The 19,040-nt window shown below is 42.9% G+C and overlaps 1 long non-coding RNA gene across 1 annotated transcript; it reads left to right on the forward strand.

Moving 5' to 3' along the window:
* Positions 1 to 994: 994 nt before the first annotated feature.
* LOC104910541 lies at positions 995 to 7,018 on the forward strand. The gene is made up of 3 exons (XR_793173.3): positions 995 to 1,916; positions 3,072 to 3,194; positions 5,178 to 7,018. It is a non-coding gene; the product is annotated as an uncharacterized LOC104910541 (long non-coding RNA).
* Positions 7,019 to 19,040: the final 12,022 nt, after the last annotated feature.

Genomic DNA, 19,040 nt, shown 5'->3' on the forward strand with positions numbered 1-19,040 from the left:
GCGGCCGCGCTGTGCTCCCGGGCGGGGGGCTGCCCGCCCCTACCTGCGGCGCAGGGCCTGGGCCGGCGGCGCTCCATCCGCTGCCGTCCGCAGCTGTCAAACTTTGCGGGAACTTGATCGATGCGGAATGGGGCGGCACGCGGTGCTGCCGGAGCTGGGCTGCGAGATATCAGCGCGCTCGGGAGCTTAATTTCACAATTAGTTTGCCGTATTATTGGAAGCAAATCATATTTCACTGTGCCTACACCAGCGCGCTATTTTTAGCCAGAATGTCGCTAAAAAGGAGGAACCTAGCGAGATGTATTATCGCGCAGAACGCGAACAATTCCCTCTCCCTTCCCTCGCTCCGTGCCACGCAGCTGCTACGGAGCTCGGATCGCTCCCAACCCGTCGCCGGTGCTCTCCGGGGCAGAGGGCAGCGCCCGCCCGCAGGGACCCCCGGCAGCGCCAACCCGCTCCGTGCCGTGCACAGCAGCGGAGCGCTGGGCCGAGGGTCGCGCTGCTTTGTCTCACTCTTCCTGCCATTCTTGTGGGGTTTATTTTTATTTTTCAGGGCAAAGGTGTAAATACAAACAGCAGCTGGAATGCTTGGAGGTACTCTCAACCTTCGTGGTGCATTAACTATGATTATTACAGTTGAGCAGATAGAGTTGAGGTAACGTTCCTAATGCCTTGGTACCAAATGGTTGGTTTTGTTTTTTTTCCCCATTTTTCCCCATCCCAGCAGCGACATGGCAGCTGGAGGGGCAGAGTGCCTGCCTGGCACGTGCAGGATGCTTGCAGACTTTGTGCAGATTCAGTGCAAACCTCATTTGTTTTCTGCCCGCAGTTCGCAGGAGCACTCCGCTTTTTAGTGGTTGACACTGCAGCTATTTTTAGCGGCATTTTAACAGCTGTCACTAACAACCAAGATCTCATCTTGAGCGGGGAAGGGAGATTATCTGTTTTAATTTAAAAAAAAAAATAAATCAAACGATATAATTGCCAGATTATAAAATGAAATTTAGATCTTTATCTGTCAAGAGAAAAGGCTATCTGTTCCAATTATGCCAGTCCCATAAAAAAAGTTCCTACGGTGGGCTTGATAAAATAATGACTAGGGTCTACCAGACTGGGAAATACTGCTGTTCTGTATACACACATACAAACGTATAAACAGAGCTTGCAAATTCTACTTGGAGTGGCCCTGTGGCCGCTCCTGCTGCTGTGTCACAGCTTGGGGATGGGCAATGTTCTCCAGGTGGTCCAGGGAGCAGCGAACTCTCGCAGGACAGCTCCCTACCCCAGCTCTGGATGGAGGTCAGCCTATGTCAGACACATAGCAGGGAGCAGCGGGCACACTGGGGTAAGCCACACTGTGGCAGATGTCATCCCTGCTCCAAAGATAGTGGCAAATTTGCCCTGGATAATGCAATGCTGAAAAAGATAACTTGGCGAGCGCCAAGCATTACCTCCTCCCCTGCTCGCAAAGCCAGCGACTTTGCACTGTGAAAGCAGCCTACTGTACTGCCTTGCTTAGAGGTCATGTGCCCTATTTTGAGAACTGAACCAAAGCGGATGAAGTTTTGAGCCGCGTCCAAGTGAGGCAGCTGGGCATTTCCCACTGCTCCTGGCCCCAGCGAGGCAGGCAGTCACATGCTGTGATGGACAAGTCCTTCAGCACAGAGTTAACTTTGATGCTGATCACCTCACCAGTGACTGCAGGAGATGCGTATCTGGCTGGAGATCGCTTTTCAGAAGGATTGCAGCCAACTTTGGGTGGATGCGGTAGAGCGAAGCTTGCTTTCCCAGTACCAGTGGTGCCGGTGTCCCGAGAGCACCCCGCAGCCTGCCGGCTCCCCAGCTCGCTGCGCTGAACACCTGGCTTCCCAGGCACACCGAAAGCCTTACAAACCTGACACAAAACCTGGAAAATTGTAGGTAAACATGTTTCTGCGTGGCGCGCTCTTGCGCTCCTGGATATCAATATTTTATCTGTTTAGTCCGGTTTTGAGCAATTTTATTTTCTAATTATGGCTAAGTCTTTTAGCTGAGCAACAGAACATGTTCCCTTTTAACCTGCTTATTTCTTTCCTTTTTTTTCTTTTTTTTTTTTTTTTTTAATGCTTCTTAATGGCCCGTGTTATAACTGCGGTTGAACCACATCTAAGTATAGTACAATTGCATTTCTAATGCATACTGGCATTAGAGACTACTTGCTTCTGTGAAGGGCCAAGACGTGCATTTGAAAGCACGAGTTTCCAATATGTTTTAAATCATATTTTTTATTGATGATCAGCACTGATAGTTTCATCTGGTTCAAAATGAAAATGTCTCACAAGGAATTGCATGTTTTGAATTACAGGTCTTGTTGACAAGGGTAGGGTAAATGAAGCACAAGTAATAATGCACAGGCGGTACTTTGTATATTTTGTAGCTTTAATATTGCTGTTTCTATCTGTGTTGTTTATATTCATCCTCCAGCTTGTTTATTACTTGTGCTATTACTTGTGAGAAAATGTAACCTGATAAAAGCACCACGCTAAAAAAATTGTCACTACCATAGAACTCAGATTTATCTCAATATTAATGAATTCCCAGCAATAAAAGGCAGTGGCGGTTAATTGTATCTTAATATTTATCTACTTCCTACTGGCATTTTTACAATATCAAATGGTAACTCATACCGTAATCTGATTAAAATTTTGAAGTAACCATAATAGCACCATACCTATGCCAAAGATCCAGACATAGTCTTTAACAGCAGTAAAAATAAGAGAGCGAAGAACACCCTCCAGCACTTAATAAACATATCAAATGCAAATTGAAGGAAATTATTTAATCACTCTATAGGCTAGTTAATTTTGATGATTATTCACGGTTCTAGTAGAAATACGTATGAAGAACAAGTTACTACCAAAACTGTCATGGCACCAAGGCTGTAACTATAATTTGAAGCTTGCTGCGCTGAGGAAATTACATTTCTGATTAAATGAAGGTGCAGATTTAAATCTCCAACAGCAAAAGATGAATTCTTCAGCAGTTTTCCCAATTCTTCCATAATCCTGAAATTTCCTGCTCTTCTCATGCAGGCTATGGTCCAGCTAGAGGATCCCATTCAGTGTGCCACCAAATATCCCTGGGCCCAAGCTGGGCAGCTGATCTCACATGGCAGGGAAGATTGTTCTGTGTCGGATGCATGTTGACGTACACAGGTTTGACTGAAAACAAATACATTTTCCCCAAGGATCTGTAATTTGATGTTCTAAGAAAGTACTATGCCTTTGAAGATGAAGGTCCTGCCAGAATTCCTGGTTTGTATCAGGAATGGTGTGGTGAGCAGGACTAGGGAAGTAATCCTGCCCCTGTGCTTGGCATTGGTGAGGCCTCACCTTGAGTACTGCGTCCAGCTTTGGGCACCTTAGTTCAGAAAGGACACTGAGGTGCTGGAGCAGGTCCAAAGAAGGGCAACAAGGCTTGTAAAGGGCTTGGAGAATTTGCCCCACGAGGAGAAACTGAAGGAACTGGGACTGTTTAGTCTGGGGAAAAGGAGGCTGAGGGGACCCTCCTTATTGCTCTCTTCAAATACCTGAAAGGTGCTTACAGCGAGAGCGGGGTTGGTCTCTTCTCACTGGTTACAGGTGACAGGATGAGGGGTAATGGCCTCAAGTTGTGCCAGGGAAAGTTTTGGTTGGATATCAGGAAACACTTTTTTACAGAAAGGGTGGCTAAGAACTGGAATAGGCTCCCCAGGGAGGTGGTTGAGTCACCATTCCTGGGTGTGTTTAAAAGCTGTTTTGATGTGGTGCTCAGGGACGTGATTTAGTAGTGGGTTGTTACAGTTAGGGTAGCATGGTTAGGTTGCGGTTGGACTCAATGATCTTTAATGTCTTTTCCAACCTGAGCAATTCTATGATTCTATGATTCGTTGGGCCTAGACTAGTGTTCTGGTAATCCAGAGTGATGCACTGCAGAGTTTTCCCACTGTCCTCTCTGATACTTGACCCACAAGCCAGAGGGGGTTCCAGCATGGCACAAATTTTGACATGCACAGCAGGTTAGTCTCTACCAGTCCCTAGCATTAACAAATAAACTAAGTGACTCTCCTGTGAGAAGAAGCACCCTTACCAACACAGCTGCATGGCTATGGCTTATTCTTTTTGGGAGCCTGACAGTTGCCCAGGTTGGTTTCAAGAAGTGATGCTGCCAATGCATCTGTGCTTCTACAATGCTGGCTTCTGCAGCAGCCGTGCAGATACATTCTGAGCTCAGGAGAGCCCATTTTATAGGCAGGAGTGGAGTAATGAAGGATCTGTCTGAGATCACCTCAGGAGGTTATGGCAAAGCCTGGTACTTCCCAAATCCCAGCCCACTGCCTTTTGTCCCAGGAACAGGTTTCCTCTTCAGCTGTTGCCTTCCCAAGCTTGCTACATGAGCACCAATGACATATGGCTAAAAACACATTTGGTTGTTGTCTGGAGAAGGGTAATGCACCGGGATCTGTTTGAATGCATTCAGTATTTAAATGAATGTAGAAAAATCACGTTGTCAGGGCTTTTTGCCTTACAGATTAGCAGCAGTCACCAAAAGCTGACATTACCTTGCCTGCTCAAGCCTGGTCAGAAGAAGTGCATTCCACGAATGTGCAAGAATTTCTGGCATGAATTCTTGTACATGCACATTTACATTTTGGCTTCTGCGTATGCTGTTCTTGAGATTGTCACTTTGAACTCTGTTTTTTGTGAGTAATTCCAACAACAAAATTCAGATCCTCATATACACATGGAAAGCAAGCACAGAAGAAGCAGGAACAGTGCCAAATGAAAGTAGTTTTAAATGTTTTTCTTTATTTTCCATCGCACTCATAGCTCTGGCTAGACTGTGATAGAGTAAAAATTATGCACCCCACTCAAGACTTCTAATGGAAGATCAGCCAAGACTCAGAGGAAATCTTGTTTATTTAGGAATCAAATTTGGTCCAGGGCAGGAATGACAAAGAGTTTAGCCAACCAGCATGCTTCAGTTTTGTGTTATACGCTTGACTTAAAATTGAAAAATAAAGCCTATCTGATTTTTGTGTGTGTGTGTGTGTGTGTGTGTGTGTGTGTGTGTGTGTGTGTGTAGTGAAGACATCACTATTTTCTAATGTAAGATAAGCTACTGACTTTTTTCATCAAGTTTCTTTAATTCTCTTCTAGGCGAAGGACAGCTGATACTGTGATGTGAGTCCTGCAGAAGACCTTCACTTTTTAAGTCCTGAGCATTGCTCTTTCCAGTAAGAAGAACGTATAGAAATAATGAAAAGAAACACGTAAAAATACACTCACATGTTTCGTGATACTGAGCAGCATTTGTAGCATTTGCACTACTTCAATATAATTGCAGCAATGGTGATTGTAATGTGGTTTATACTGTTACGACAGAAAGGAATAGACCTTCTTTGCTGAGAGTCACAGAAAGTGAATAAATAAAGCAAGCATTTTTACTACAGAGCCTATGCTGAAGGGTGTCTAGTTCTAAGCTTCCTTGTAAACCCTGTGTGGAGAGTAAATGAGTCCCAGGGATTGTCACTCCTTGTTGATCATCAGTGGGCGTAGATGCAGTCGATGTAAAGGTCTATGACTCACTGAGCTTACTGAGGTGAAACCAGAAAGCAGTAGATAATTGCACCATTGTGAAAAAGATTATCACAGTTTGATTACAGAAAAAAACCCTCTAATAGTGCCATGACTCTTGGGAAGTTGAATAAGTAATGGGACCAAGAATGAGGAGTTTGTCAAGGAATGGCAAAGTGTCCTCTTTAATTGATCCATTTTAATCAAGTGTGCCAGAAAGATTTGCAGAATTGAAGATGTAATAGGTCAAAACATGCTAAGGTACTGCCCCATGCCAGTTCTGATTAAAATAAAGAAGACAGATCCAAGAGATAAAGTGAGATAGGCAAGACATTTCTGAATCCTTAAGTAACTGGAACACTTCATCAAAGAGGCCATGCGACCTCCTGTTGTATATACAAAAAAAGATACTGAGTTCAAATTTACCCACTCTGGTTTCATACTCCGTAAAATGAAAATGAAGAACAAGGGATTACAGGTAATTCAAGTTGATATGAACACAGCAGTATGAAGAGGGCATCTATGTTAGAGGGTTAATGAAAATTAATTTGCTGCTACATAAACCAAAAAATGTGTATATAAAATACAGAAAATATATAAGCAATTGAGAGTTGAAGTAGTAATGGCATAAAACAATATGCACCTTTATAGAGCGCATGAAACTTGGCAGGATGGTTTTCATGCTGGTAAAGACATCATAAGGAGGCCCCAGTCCCTCCAGGGATGAGGCATCCACAGCTTCTCGGGGCAATCTGTGCTAGCGCCTCACCCCTCTACGTTGGTGTGAGAGGACTCAGCATCCTGGCCAAGACAACAGGAATATATTTCGTTTCCAGCTTGTCCCTCTCCCTGTGAGGCCTCCTCACGTACAGCATCTAGAGAATCAGCTGTGAGACAGAGCTTTGCATCTGGGGTGGGTGAGGTTTTTAGGGAGTGTTAGCTAGGACCAAACCTCCAGGGAGACAAGAGGATTGAGAACAGCAGTAATCAAAATAGGATAGAAGAGTTGAAGCCCTTCCACCCGTGTCCCGGTGACCTTGGTAAGGAATAAGACACGACAACCTTGATGTAGACTAGTCCAAAGAGCCTGTTCAAAGAAACCTTAGTTTGAGGTGACATGTAAAACAGTCAGTCAAAACCAGAGTAAAGTATCTCCTCCATCCTCCTTTACCTGTCTTTCTCCAGCTCTTTGCACTTCTGTAAAACTGAAAAAGAAGAGGAAGGCTGCAGATGCACATCACAAATCTTTGCCAAAGATCATCTGCAAATGACCGTGAATGCCTTCAAGTGTGTTCAGTGGTTATTCCTTGTTTGATGCAGCAGTGGCCACATAATTATGTTGCTTCAGGGCTTGCTAGAACATAATATTAAATCTGATTCCACTTATTGCTGTGCATCCCTGCTATTTTTACTTGTTGGATTTAAAGTTAATAATATTTTGACATTATCTCTGGTTCAGGTGAATGAATATCTTCTTTTCAGAGACAGTGGGTTTTCCATGAGAAAAAATAACAGATTTGTCCTATAGTTTGAAATGGGTACCGTTCAAAGCATTGCACATCACAAGAAAAACTTAATACCAAAAAGGCTTTGATAAAAACAATGGAAAACCCAGTGGAAGTTACTGTAAGGCAACAGCGCAGGGTCACAGAGCAACTAAGTTTGCATGGAAACTGTTAGGGTGCCTTGTGCTATCAGGGCTGCAGACATATCTGGTGACAAGAAGCTTCACTTCATTGGGAAGGTAAAAACAAAAAACAAACAAACAAAAAAAAGAAACATTTAAGAGCGTGAAACTGAGCAGGCTGAAAGTCTCCCAGTTGGGCTTGAAAATGTTGGCGTATAATCAATGGATATACAGAATGGTGTGGGGGTGTGGGGGTGTGTCCAGGAGCTTGGCAAATATAATTTGTATTGGAGTAATGAGAGAAAGTCACTCACCCTATCCTGGGCTCACAAGATGAACTCCAATGGAGTGGATCTCCAAAGAGATCCATCCCTACTGGCAGTCAGCTCTTAAATGGGTCTAGGAGAGGTTCAGCCAGGCTCCACCCCTTCCTGCAGCACAGGTGATTTGCCTTCACCTCTGCTCCCCTGGCTGTCTCATTGCTCACCACAGGTGATTAATAAGAGGTTCAGGCCATGATTCAGCAACCCCATACAGCTGGATAAATCCTACAGCTGTGGTGGATTAGATTTTGCAGTGTGTTGGACAGTGACCAAAAAAATTGAGTGATCCAGAGAACTGGGAGATATCACTCCTCTGAATTTTCCCCTTAGTATTAGCCTAAGTCAGCTGGCATTGTCACGTGTGAGCGTTCATTTCTGTGAGTGACGGTGGTGGTACAGATGGCTGTATCACTGGTATTTGACCGTGATTTGGGCTTGATGTACCTCGAGGTCTCTCACAGTTTACTGGCAGAGGCTGACAAGTGATTCATGACCAACAGCGTGTCTGCTGAGCTTGGCTATCCTGAGGGAAGCAGCCAAAAGCCCCGGGAAGAAGGAGGCAGAGTGCCTTGCCTCTCACAGGTGGTAGGACAGCGTCTCTGACGCATGGCTCACTCTACAGGTTGCCAGCATCTCTGGGCCCTTTGCAGCAGATGAGCAGGATTTCCTGCCTGGTGCAGGAGATTTCTGCTGAGGAAACTCTCAAGCTGACAGTGTGTGTGCATCTTCTATGGGAATGTCCCCTGAAGCGAGCTTCTCAAGCCTGTGTGGCCCCAAAGCTTACTCCATCCCAGTGCCTGGCAGGCTTTCCTTGTGGTTGTCTGTGTTATCTTTACAAATATGGTTGACTGAAGCTGCACAGCCCTAGGAAGCCATGTGCAAATACAAATTCTTTGTGCACAACTGGACTATAGCCACTATAAAAGCAAGTAAAACAAGTTGGAGTACCTAGATCACAGATAAGCCCATTAATTTAATTTACATGATATGTTAACTCATGAGGTACCATACTTTTGGTCCCTTCCCTGGTTTCTGGAGATAGATCAGCTGCCTCTGCACTGCTTGCAAAGTTTGTTATCTTTCTTGTAAAGATATTATTTTATGAGCAAGAAGAAAAGAAAATTGTGTTGAACTTCTGTCAATTGCATTCTAAAATCAAGCTCAAAAAGTTCCTCAGAAGAAGGCAAACAGAAATCATTTGGACTTTCCCATGACTTTAAGACTCGAGGCTGAAATAAGTGAATAAAGGAAATAAGTTGGCTGAGGAGATAAATAATGACTTGCTGAAAGCTTCAGATTGCAAGAAAGAAGAATCTCACAAAATTCAAAACCCAAGATCTTGGAGATATATATTGACCGATAGACCCCCATTTTTCTATCAGTTATATAGTTGATCAGCAAGCACACAACCATATATTCATAGCCAAGCAGAAAATAAACATCCAAACATGGCTAGGTGTTTACATATGTACAAATTCTAGATAGTTTTATGTAATACAGTGCACAGATGGGGATAGATGAGGGGACAGAAGATCAGACAAGAGATAAAGAAAACATTTTATTTTGGATCCAAGAGGACATCAATTGTGGTAGTGCTTTGGCACATTATAGGATAGATTAACAATAGAGGAAAAAAAACACCTTAATTGAATTGTACTCTTCTGCTACTAACTTTAGCTTTTATTTTGTTGCCCATCATTCTGTGATTGATAAAAGCTTAGTAAATCTGCATGTACATAACTCTAGCTGCTTTGCTGTTATAATAGTTTGAGCAGTATGTTTACTCAGTGAATCCTCTTTAAAACGTGTTTCTTTAAGAGACATTTTCAGAAGTATGTTACAGATTATTTTAATAAAGTAAAGTGAGGTAGATGTAATGAGAGCAAGATTAAAAAAAAAATACCTTTAAGAAGGTGCTTGTATCCTAACCCTTCGTGTGTCACAGAATACGATTCCCAGATTCACATGGGATTGGGAAGGGAAAGTTTGCTTGAAATATGTATGATGGAGGCATGATGGAGCTGGCTTCCTCACAAGATATGGTGGAAGAAATTATTCCTTGAGCCCAAGGAAACAACCTTTATGAAGGAGACAACCAAGAGGTTGCAGGTGACGTAAACAGATTATATTTCTTGGAGATTAAAGTGAGCTTTTTGACATTTGAGAGACCCTAATAAAAACTGGATCGTGCTTACCGTCATCTGTGGACAACGTTGGTTACTGATCTGCTTACTGGTAAAAGGAATTCTTACTGGTCAGATGAGGTGGTTTTAGGAAAGGGAATGACCCCTGCAGGAGGGGGGCGAGTACTGTCATAAATCATACCAAATGTGATTGAGACTCTCCCATAGGCAAGACAGAAAATCAAATTAAAGTGAATATTGTATTAAAGGAGTTTCAGTGGATGCCTTGGAGAGCTCTGATTTTCATGTAAATGCTCATTTAGACTGAGGTTTACTGCCTCCACAGAATAATGGAAAAGCAAAGCAAAGCATATTTAATTGAAAAGGGAGGGAATGCCAAGGAAATAGATGAATTGCATTTCACTTTCTGATTTTGCTTCCAGATCTTGGGACTACGGTAGCTCACTGTCTTAAATCGTACAGAGGAAAACAGTAATTGAACTTCGAACCACATAATTTGGGAAATCTTGCTTTTTTTTTTTTATCAAGCCTTCTAGATTATTGCAGCTTCAGATAATTTCCCAGCCAGGTCCTTTTGCACGTCCTTGTGGGAATTGCCTAGTGATTGACAGCTTTGATCTGGAAATTTTTGCAGCTAAACTGCTACAATTCATATGGAGAGAGCTGCCAAATAATTTGACAGATATATGCCAAGAAGTGACGTATCCGAATCTGTGAGCTGTCAGGCAAACTTTTGAGAGGAACTGACATTGGAGTTTTGCTCTGTGGGTACAGTGAGCACTGGGGACAGCTCTGGGTGGGCTGCAAGGGGCTGACCTTACCAGCAATAGACAATGGCTGCTGACACTTGATCCCAGCAAAATGTTTGTCAAAAATGATGGATTTTGTGGTCTTGGCACCATCGCTCAGGCAAATAGTCTTGTGCCTGAGAGAGTGTGAAATTGACATAAAATGTTTCCTGAAACCAAATTCTTAATAAGAAGCCCAAGAGTAAATAAAATCATTTTAACTGAGCTCAAAATGAACACAAGAGAATACAAAGAAATACTGCTTTTGCATCTGTTTTCTCCACCTCCTCCCTCTGCATTTGCACACACTTGCTCCACCTGAAAGGGACGACATTAAGATTTATCTTGGCAGTAAGAATCAACAAAATTATAAATGTCATGGTATCATGTAGGCTATCAGGCGACTGATGCTGGACATGTTCAAACTGAACTGAGCAAACACATTTTGTTTGCATTCAAGCTAATGCCTGAACACTGGAGTTAACCTACACACAGGGCAGGTGCAAGGTAGTCTCCCTCACCTAACAAACCAAGATGCTGACTGTGTAATCTGAACTATTTCATTCTAAACCCTCGTGTTGCATTTGTCTGTGGAAACTTCACATAGTGGAGTACAAAAAAATCTCATCAATCTTAACAAAATAAACCTTAAAAAGAGCTTTCACCATTAAATGCTTTTATACTCTACAATGTGCAAAGTTGCATAACTGTATTTTAAGGAAGGTTTAAGCTGGAGAAAGTGACCTGAAGCCCAAAGCTGGCAATGTGCTCATTAGGATACACAGGGGAAATGTTAAGGCAGTAACTGTAAAGAGGGAGGGAAGGAGGGGTGCCATCCCAGGCAGCAATACGTGACACTTCAGCCAATGAGCCCATTCGCAGGGGAGGAGGAATGCATAAACAGGAAGAAACAGCAAAGAAGAAGTCATTTAATTGTGGGCTAGAGAAGAAAACATCTCTTGGGAGATTTATTCTGGACAGCTCAGTGTCTGTGCTGGTGGGAGCAGGGCAGATGCAGTTAAGAGCTCTTGGGTCCCGCCTGTCCTGGAGGAAGTTAGAAATGCCAATGAGCTGAAATGGTGAGATGCCATAGCAGTGGGGGAAGCTGAGGACACTCAGCAACATACTAACAGGATTTCCTGCTGTCTCATCCTTCTCACACCTTTCTGAATTACTCTTCTTTCTTGACAAATTTCTTCTAAACCACCTCCTGAGAGATTTTTCTAGGATATCCAACCAGAAGTGAATGTGTAGTAAAAAGTTTTCGTGCTGCGAGCCTCAGCTAAGTGAGCTCTGATAGGACACTGGGTGGTTGATTAAACCACTTTTTTCACACACTTCTTTGTAATTTGGTGTTCTCATTTTAAAGATACTTGACCATGGTCTGCAGACATACAAGCAGACACATCCCCGATGAATTTTGAATGCATTAAGTGATATATAGTTGTTAACACTCTAAGCACATCAAATACATGACTCAGGCAGATGCCAAGAGTAGTAGACCTATGTTCCTCCTGTATTTATACTGCCATGTTCAAGTGTTGTTAGTATCAAAACAGAGGGTCGTGTAAATGAAGTCACTAATGACTTTACAGTCACTCAGAAATGGTGATGATGAGCACTGTTGAGAAGCTTATGAGCAGATTACTCTGTCGTCTTTATCTTTTCCTAGTTTGTTTCTCTCTTTGTGCTCACTCTCCTCATGCCCCACTTGGCCAGGCCACGACTTTTCACTCATTTCATCCTTTCCACCCTCTCCAACTTCCCAATGTGTGGTTTACTCATTTCTAATCCCTACAGCAGCAGTCCCTGGACTCCTGCCCCAAATCCATCCTTTTTTGCCACAGCTGTATGCTAATCCCCAGTTCATGGCATTGTCTTCCATTCCGTGTCCATGACCTCCCATCTGACAGCAACTTCCCAGTTGCTCCCTGTACCTAGTCCTCCTTCCACTTCTTACCAAGGCTAGGCACCCAGGCTCAGGTCCTGGGCTAGAACACAGCTGGAGCCTGTTCTCACTGGAGACCCTGATGGAGTATGCACAGTAGTTAGTAGCTCCAGGTCCTTGTGAGGGTAGTTTATTTTCATCAAAAGATACATTTCTGTTGGGTTGGTATACTTATAGATGGGATCTGTTAAAGGATAGCAAGTCTATGCGGAGCATGTTCAGTAACAGTTTTTATAAAGCTCACCTTCTAATAAAACATTAGTGGTCCTGCACAGAAACTGGACAGGGTTCTCTGGCATAGTTTCTTGTCCTCACAGCAAAGTTATGGGAGGATGCTAGGATTTTCACCAGAAAGACTGTTCCTGTGTTTGCTTTTTAGAAACACCGGAGCTAGTTCAGCTGAAGTTTGTATTTTAAAACAAAAGTGAAGAAAGAAACCACTTGGTGTGGAAATATTTTATAGTTTCTCTACATGTCATGAGTAATTGGAATTAGGATCTGCAAAGTGGTTGGCAATAAATAAAACTACTGCTTGTGCTGATACTAACAGAGTGGGTAGGAATTATAAATCTAAATGCATCCATATTGAGGGGGTGTTGTAGATGCAAGCTGCATTTTATCATTTGAAGCTTTGGAAAGTTTAGTGAGCAAGCTCAGTTTGCTCATAGAGGTCCTGAGATGCCTCCTCCAGCTTTAAAGTTGATTCTTCTTTGAGAAGGATGTTGGACAAATTAGCTCCCAAGATTCCTTCCAATCCATTTTTTTCCATAGTTCATTTGTATCATATGATCTTGCAAGTGTTTTATACTCTAGTTTTCAGTATGGTCATATTTTCAAATAATGAACCATTACTGCCTATTCAAAATACTGGTTTTGAAGACTAAATATGACACAAATTTTTAATCTGTTGTCTTTGACATAGAGAGAAGAGAAACTGGAGTAAAGAAGTACATCTGTGAAGCTTAAATGCAAGTAAGTTATGATTATTTGTGGGCTACGTTTGCTACCAAGTTGTGTAACTGCACTGTGAATTCTTTCTGTGATTTAAATTGCTCTGTATGATGAGCAAATGCCATCATGATTCTAGTGAGAAGAGCAATCACAATAGCAACATTGTGCTGTTTCTAGGAACTACAGAGTGAACCCTAATAAATAACAAGCTTAGTGTCAGAGCAATACGTGTCAGGATATGAAAATCATCTTTTTCATAGAAATGAATGCGAAGTTTGATTTAGTGTTTCATATCTTAGGTGTATCAGTAACACCCTACCAGCAATCATCGGCAGTAAACCATTACTTTATTTCAAACTGCACATAATATTTAGAGTTGAGGGAGCAATGCATTTGAGAATGGCAAGACTGAAAATCTGTTCACAGCAGAGATTTTTCAAAAATCCTCATTCTTCATACATGCATATTGATTTTTGTTTCATGTTTAGAATCACTTAGCTGGAGAAGTCAAGTGCTAACATGTCCCAGCTCTGCCTCCAAAATAGGAGTAAAATGGAGGCCGTAGGTATGTTGTGACTCCCACCAGAGGAGTATCTGGTAAAAGTAAGAGAATGCGGACTGTAACTGTCTCCTGCAAATCTCTGAATACACCCTGAGAAACTAAAGCACGCAAGAAATGTCTGGTTGCCAGTACAACTGGTTGCACAACATTGACTCCCCTTTGGTCTAGCAGATCTCAGATCTGTTGACTTGGACAATCTCTCTTAGTCAGAGTGGAGAAGTTACGAAAAGGACCTCCCAGTAAACCCTGAGCATAAGGAGAGATTGACTTAGCATGATTCGCTATGCTTTTATAAACTCGTATTGGGAGATCCTGCACTAGGTAGTCTCTTGGGAGCACATGACGGCCTGAGCAAAGTATCTTGTGCACAGCATTCGGAGCTGATCACAAGAGCCCAAACCTGAGCCAGCCTGGTGTCACAAGCTTTCTTGATCAACCCAGTGACAAGAACACTCCTTTTCTTTCCCACTGCTTCTGTGTGCTTCGAGTGGGGGGTTAAGGTGCAGTAGACTTTGCACCACAGTGTTAGCACTTGCAGAGCAGAATCAGTGGCAGCAAAACATACATGGTATTTCCTAACTACCTTCCCAGTTAAGCAGTAATGAGGCTTCTTAGTGTGCAACAATTACGCCTGATTTTGTTGCGAATCAGAGCAGATAAGTTATTAGCAAAACAGTCAAATTAGGAGAGTCAAAAGATCTTTTTTTAATCACAATACTCTGTTTTCCAGAGCAGCATCTTTCATTCTCTTTATAGGCAGTGGATAAAGAAGCAACATGGTTTCCTGTGTGCTCATAAAGATATACTATAGGGTAATAAACCTGAATAATATTCATTTCCATTTGTTATAATGATTGTAATAAATCTACAAGGCATAGATGAAAGCAGTTGTACTAGCCTTACATCTCGCAGAAGATAAAGAAGCTTCTGAAAAGGACAGAATGGAGTGTTTATTATGCCTTCTTAACTTTAAGTACATTTAAAAGAATTGCCGTTTCCTTCTGTTGCCGCATTTACAAGCACCAAGATAGGTGGTAATTATAAGATAATTCAGTAACACTCTAAAATAATGATTCAGCTAATTAATGCTGAATTACAGAGGCAGTCCTACACAGATACTTATAACACCCCCATTAACACTGACGGAGTTCATGATTATTCCAGCAAGCACTGAAAGAACTGAATATGATTAAACCATTTCTTGAAAATGTTTGCTGGGTTATTTTTTTTTAATAAAATGGTGGTCTTTGATGAAGTTCTCTGTAGTGCAGGTGTCTTAGTAAGGAAATGGGCCATAGGAACCCTCCTCCCGCATGCAACATCTGTGCTTGATTTTCACAAGAGCCTAAATTGAGATATCATGTTGCCCAGGGAAATCATGACCACAAAAGGGTGTAGTCAGTTATGAGCTGTGGCCAAGGGGTATGTTGCCATCTGTGGTATTGTTGGCTGGGGTTGATGGTGATGTAGGGCAGGGGAAGGGAAAGGCTTCTCACTCGCGGCCAGTAGAGAGGTTTTGTTGCCTCAGCATGCCAGGACTCAAGCACTCCTATTTGTATTTCTCCCATTTGCTTAGGAAAGTCAAAGTGTACTTCTGTATTTGATGGAGTTCTGACTTCTGGAAGGACTGTAGTATTTGTATGTGTTGTATTTAGGCCTCACTGTGGAAAGGAGCAATATGGAATTTCTTTCAGCTACTTTTTTATTAATTATTTTTAAATGGGCAAAAAGATTAGTGAAAATAAGTAGATTTTGTAATTTTATTTACATGGAGAGGAACACAGCTCAAAGTAATACAACATTTCAGATGGATTTAAAGACAGCTCATTCGGAAATCGCAAGTGAACTTTGTTGTCTTCTCTTCCTGCAAGTTGATGTCACAGTTCTGCATCAAGCATTGCTCATTGCTGGCAGTGATGGCATTGACAATGGCATTGACCTGCCCAGTAACAGCAGCTGCCCAGACATCACTACTCCATGTTCTATCTGACACTGGCACTACTCACAAGATTTTTATAAAATCATAGTCCTTTTCTTCCATAAAGATCTACACAACCAAATGTCTGGAAGCAGAAAAGTTAGAAATTGTATATAGAAGTGCAGCCACTGGGAAAACGAATACAAAGCCATCCAATTAAGATGTGTTGGTGAATACTTTTTTTTTTGCCCCAATCTTAAGATTTTAATTTGTACGTGGGAGTTGTGCAGAGGCTAACGTGTGAAAACCCCCATGGAGAAGCAGGCAGGGCCCTGTGCATCACTGCTGAGCTCAGCCCCAGTTTCCGCTCCTGGAGCTGGAGAGCAGGCTCTTAACGGAGGCAAGCAGAAGCAGCACAGCATGAGATGGCAGCAGAGCTGCCTCAGCCCCACAGTTCTGGCTGCAAGATGGGAATAGTCTGGCGATGGTCCTTGTGTCCCTGCAGGGGGCAGTGGGTGTTGGATCTGCATGCTGGCACCATGTCCACAGCCCAACTATCTCCAGCTGTCAGAGATGACATCCGGCTGCGCTACAGCCAGTGTGGAACTGGGCTTTATGGTTTCTTTGGGTTACCAAAGCTCCCTTCATTCTGCCCAGAAGAACTCCAAAAATGCGATGCTATGGATACACAGGCAATTTCAGACTTGGCAAAACAGAGTTGCTTTCACTTATGTAAGGCTGAAGCTGCCTTTCAGTGCTTTACAGGCCGATGACTTTCTCACTCTTCATTGTGAAAGCACTGCTGATGCTGTCCTGGTCAGCTAGAGGTACTGCTGAAGTGTGTCCATCCAGCCCTTCACAATCAGTAAGAGCTTTAAGACCTTCAGATGTAGAATTGGAGGATTTCAATGGTGGTATTGAACTTGGGCCTGAGCTCTGCTTCAGCTGTGCTATAGACTTTGGGGGAATAACCCAATTTTTCCACTCTCTCTCTTGCCTATCTGTAAAAAGGGATGATAATCTCTTTTCTTTCATCTATCTTACCTATTCATAGTATTTCAGTATACTGAAATGTAAGTAGTGATAACAGAACATTCAGCAAATGGGCCTGGGATTATAGAAGCTACAGAGGTGGTTAGATGGAATCAAAACAAATATAATGAGAAAGTGTAGACATCACAACCACTGCTGGCTCAGTGAAAATCCCTACTTAGAAACATGGCTGAAAAAACATGGCTGAGGGCAGGATTTGAGTGCTTCTTCTTTTTCTTTCTTTTTTTTTTTCTTTTCTTCCCTCCTAAAGTGGAGGTAGGGGGGTGGAGTTCACTCTGTTTCAAGAGCCAGAGGTGTAGCAATTCCATGGGCTGTGGGGGGGGAGTCTCTGCTAAAGGAGGAAAGTATGTGTGCATGTCGGGTGATGCTCATCTGACTTTAGGACATCCAAGGTGGCTGAGGCCTTAGAAAAGCCTCTGGAAATTCACTGAGTACTTACTGAGTGCCCAAGAAAGGATAAATTTATTCTCTGATGAATGAATTGTGGTCAGCCAAGCAAGAATTTCAAAGATCATATATCTGTTGTAGAGACTAGTGAAAGAGAGGAAGAAATGGGCCAATCTGGCCCGTGTAAAGATAAACAGTGATTAGAGAAAGGAAACAATCCAAGGAACAAGCTGGATTTGGCAAGAATACATCAGCACTGTGTTTTCCAACCCTGCAAGTGTACAGCCCCTAGGCAAGACCAACAACTCCAGTGGAACACTTCAGCCAGCAAACTGCAAACACTTAAAAAAACTGATGATAGGCTCTTTGGGAGCCTCTCTGGGAGGAGGATTCTTGTCTGGCAAAGTGACTTGCATACTTCTGTCACTAAATAAACCATGTCTAACTATGGTGCTTCTGTGGTCATCCATCGCCACACTATTTTTGTGCCTCACTGCATTAACCCGCTCCATGCGTACAATCCCTGTGGCAGGGAAGGCAGCTCTCTCCAGCTTGCTGACAGATGGCAGAGGCTTAATTTTGGACTTGAGGATGGACTTTTGATGAAATCCAGAATCATAAACCATTCTCTGGCATTAATCATACAAGTCAGGACCGCCCGTCATCACTACAGCTGCGAGGGCTGGGCGTGCTTTCGGGACTCTGGCAGCAGCTCACACCACAGGAGCAGCACCCCTTCTCTCCCTCTTTGGGTGGCCCTTCAGTGATCAGAACTCTTGTTGAGGAAGGCTTGAGCTCAGAGCATCCCATGTTCTGTGGGGACCAGGGTCCCCAGTGTTGCCTGGCCAGCAGGATCCAGTGGAGGCTGCATTTCCCATGGCATTTGCCAAAGCAAGGTTGTGCAGAAACAAAGATTTCCAACATCTGTGAGGTCGGTTCTGAAGGCTTGTGTTTGTTGGCATACTTAGGTGGGAAGCAAATACTCATTCTCTCTCTGCAGAGAACTTTTATATTGTGAAATGTATGTAACTGGGTTGCCAGAGCAGCCTGAGGCAGGGCAGCATGTATCATGACTGCTGTGAAACAAGACCCCTCTCCTTCCAGCAGCTTCTTATCTTTCCGTTGTGGAGTAAGGTTTTTCTCCATCTTTGCTATATCTCCTCTGTAGAATAGCCTCTTTGAAAAACAAGTCACTGCTGTTGAGCCAAGGCTGGGTCTTGGCTGGAGTCACACTGAGTGTGTTTGAAAATTATTAAATATGTGACAATCTTATCAAAATGACCCTTGCAGGGTCCTCCTTAGAACAACACGCGTGCCCAATGGCGCTGCCTGCTTTTGTCCTGTTTCAAGACTTAGTGCTGTAATGCTATTACATACTTTGCTATATGGGCTAAAAACTCTAAAGTGGTGACTCCTAGCTCAATGTGATTTACCCTGTTGTTTTCTGCTGTGCAAAGCTTTTTCAGTGGAGCTGCGATTTCAGGAGGATGTTTGCACAGGATCATAATAAGCCTTGGCTGGTCCTCAGGAGCAGGAGCTAGACTGAATGGCTGATGACCTCACAGAGAATCTAGGCTATGCTCAGGCAGAAACCACTGAGCCAGAAACAAAAACCTGGAAGAGCTAAAGCAGGCTCTCCATCGTTGCTCCGTGCTAGTAAAGAGGCCTTGTCCAGAAGTCCATGGCAAATGCTAGAAGACTCATTTATACATTTTTTAAAAATTTATTTTAAAAAGTACTTTTTT

The sequence above is a fragment of the Meleagris gallopavo genome, chromosome 4 (genome assembly GCF_000146605.3).
Source record: "Meleagris gallopavo isolate NT-WF06-2002-E0010 breed Aviagen turkey brand Nicholas breeding stock chromosome 4, Turkey_5.1, whole genome shotgun sequence".
Lineage (NCBI taxonomy): Eukaryota > Metazoa > Chordata > Aves > Galliformes > Phasianidae > Meleagris > Meleagris gallopavo.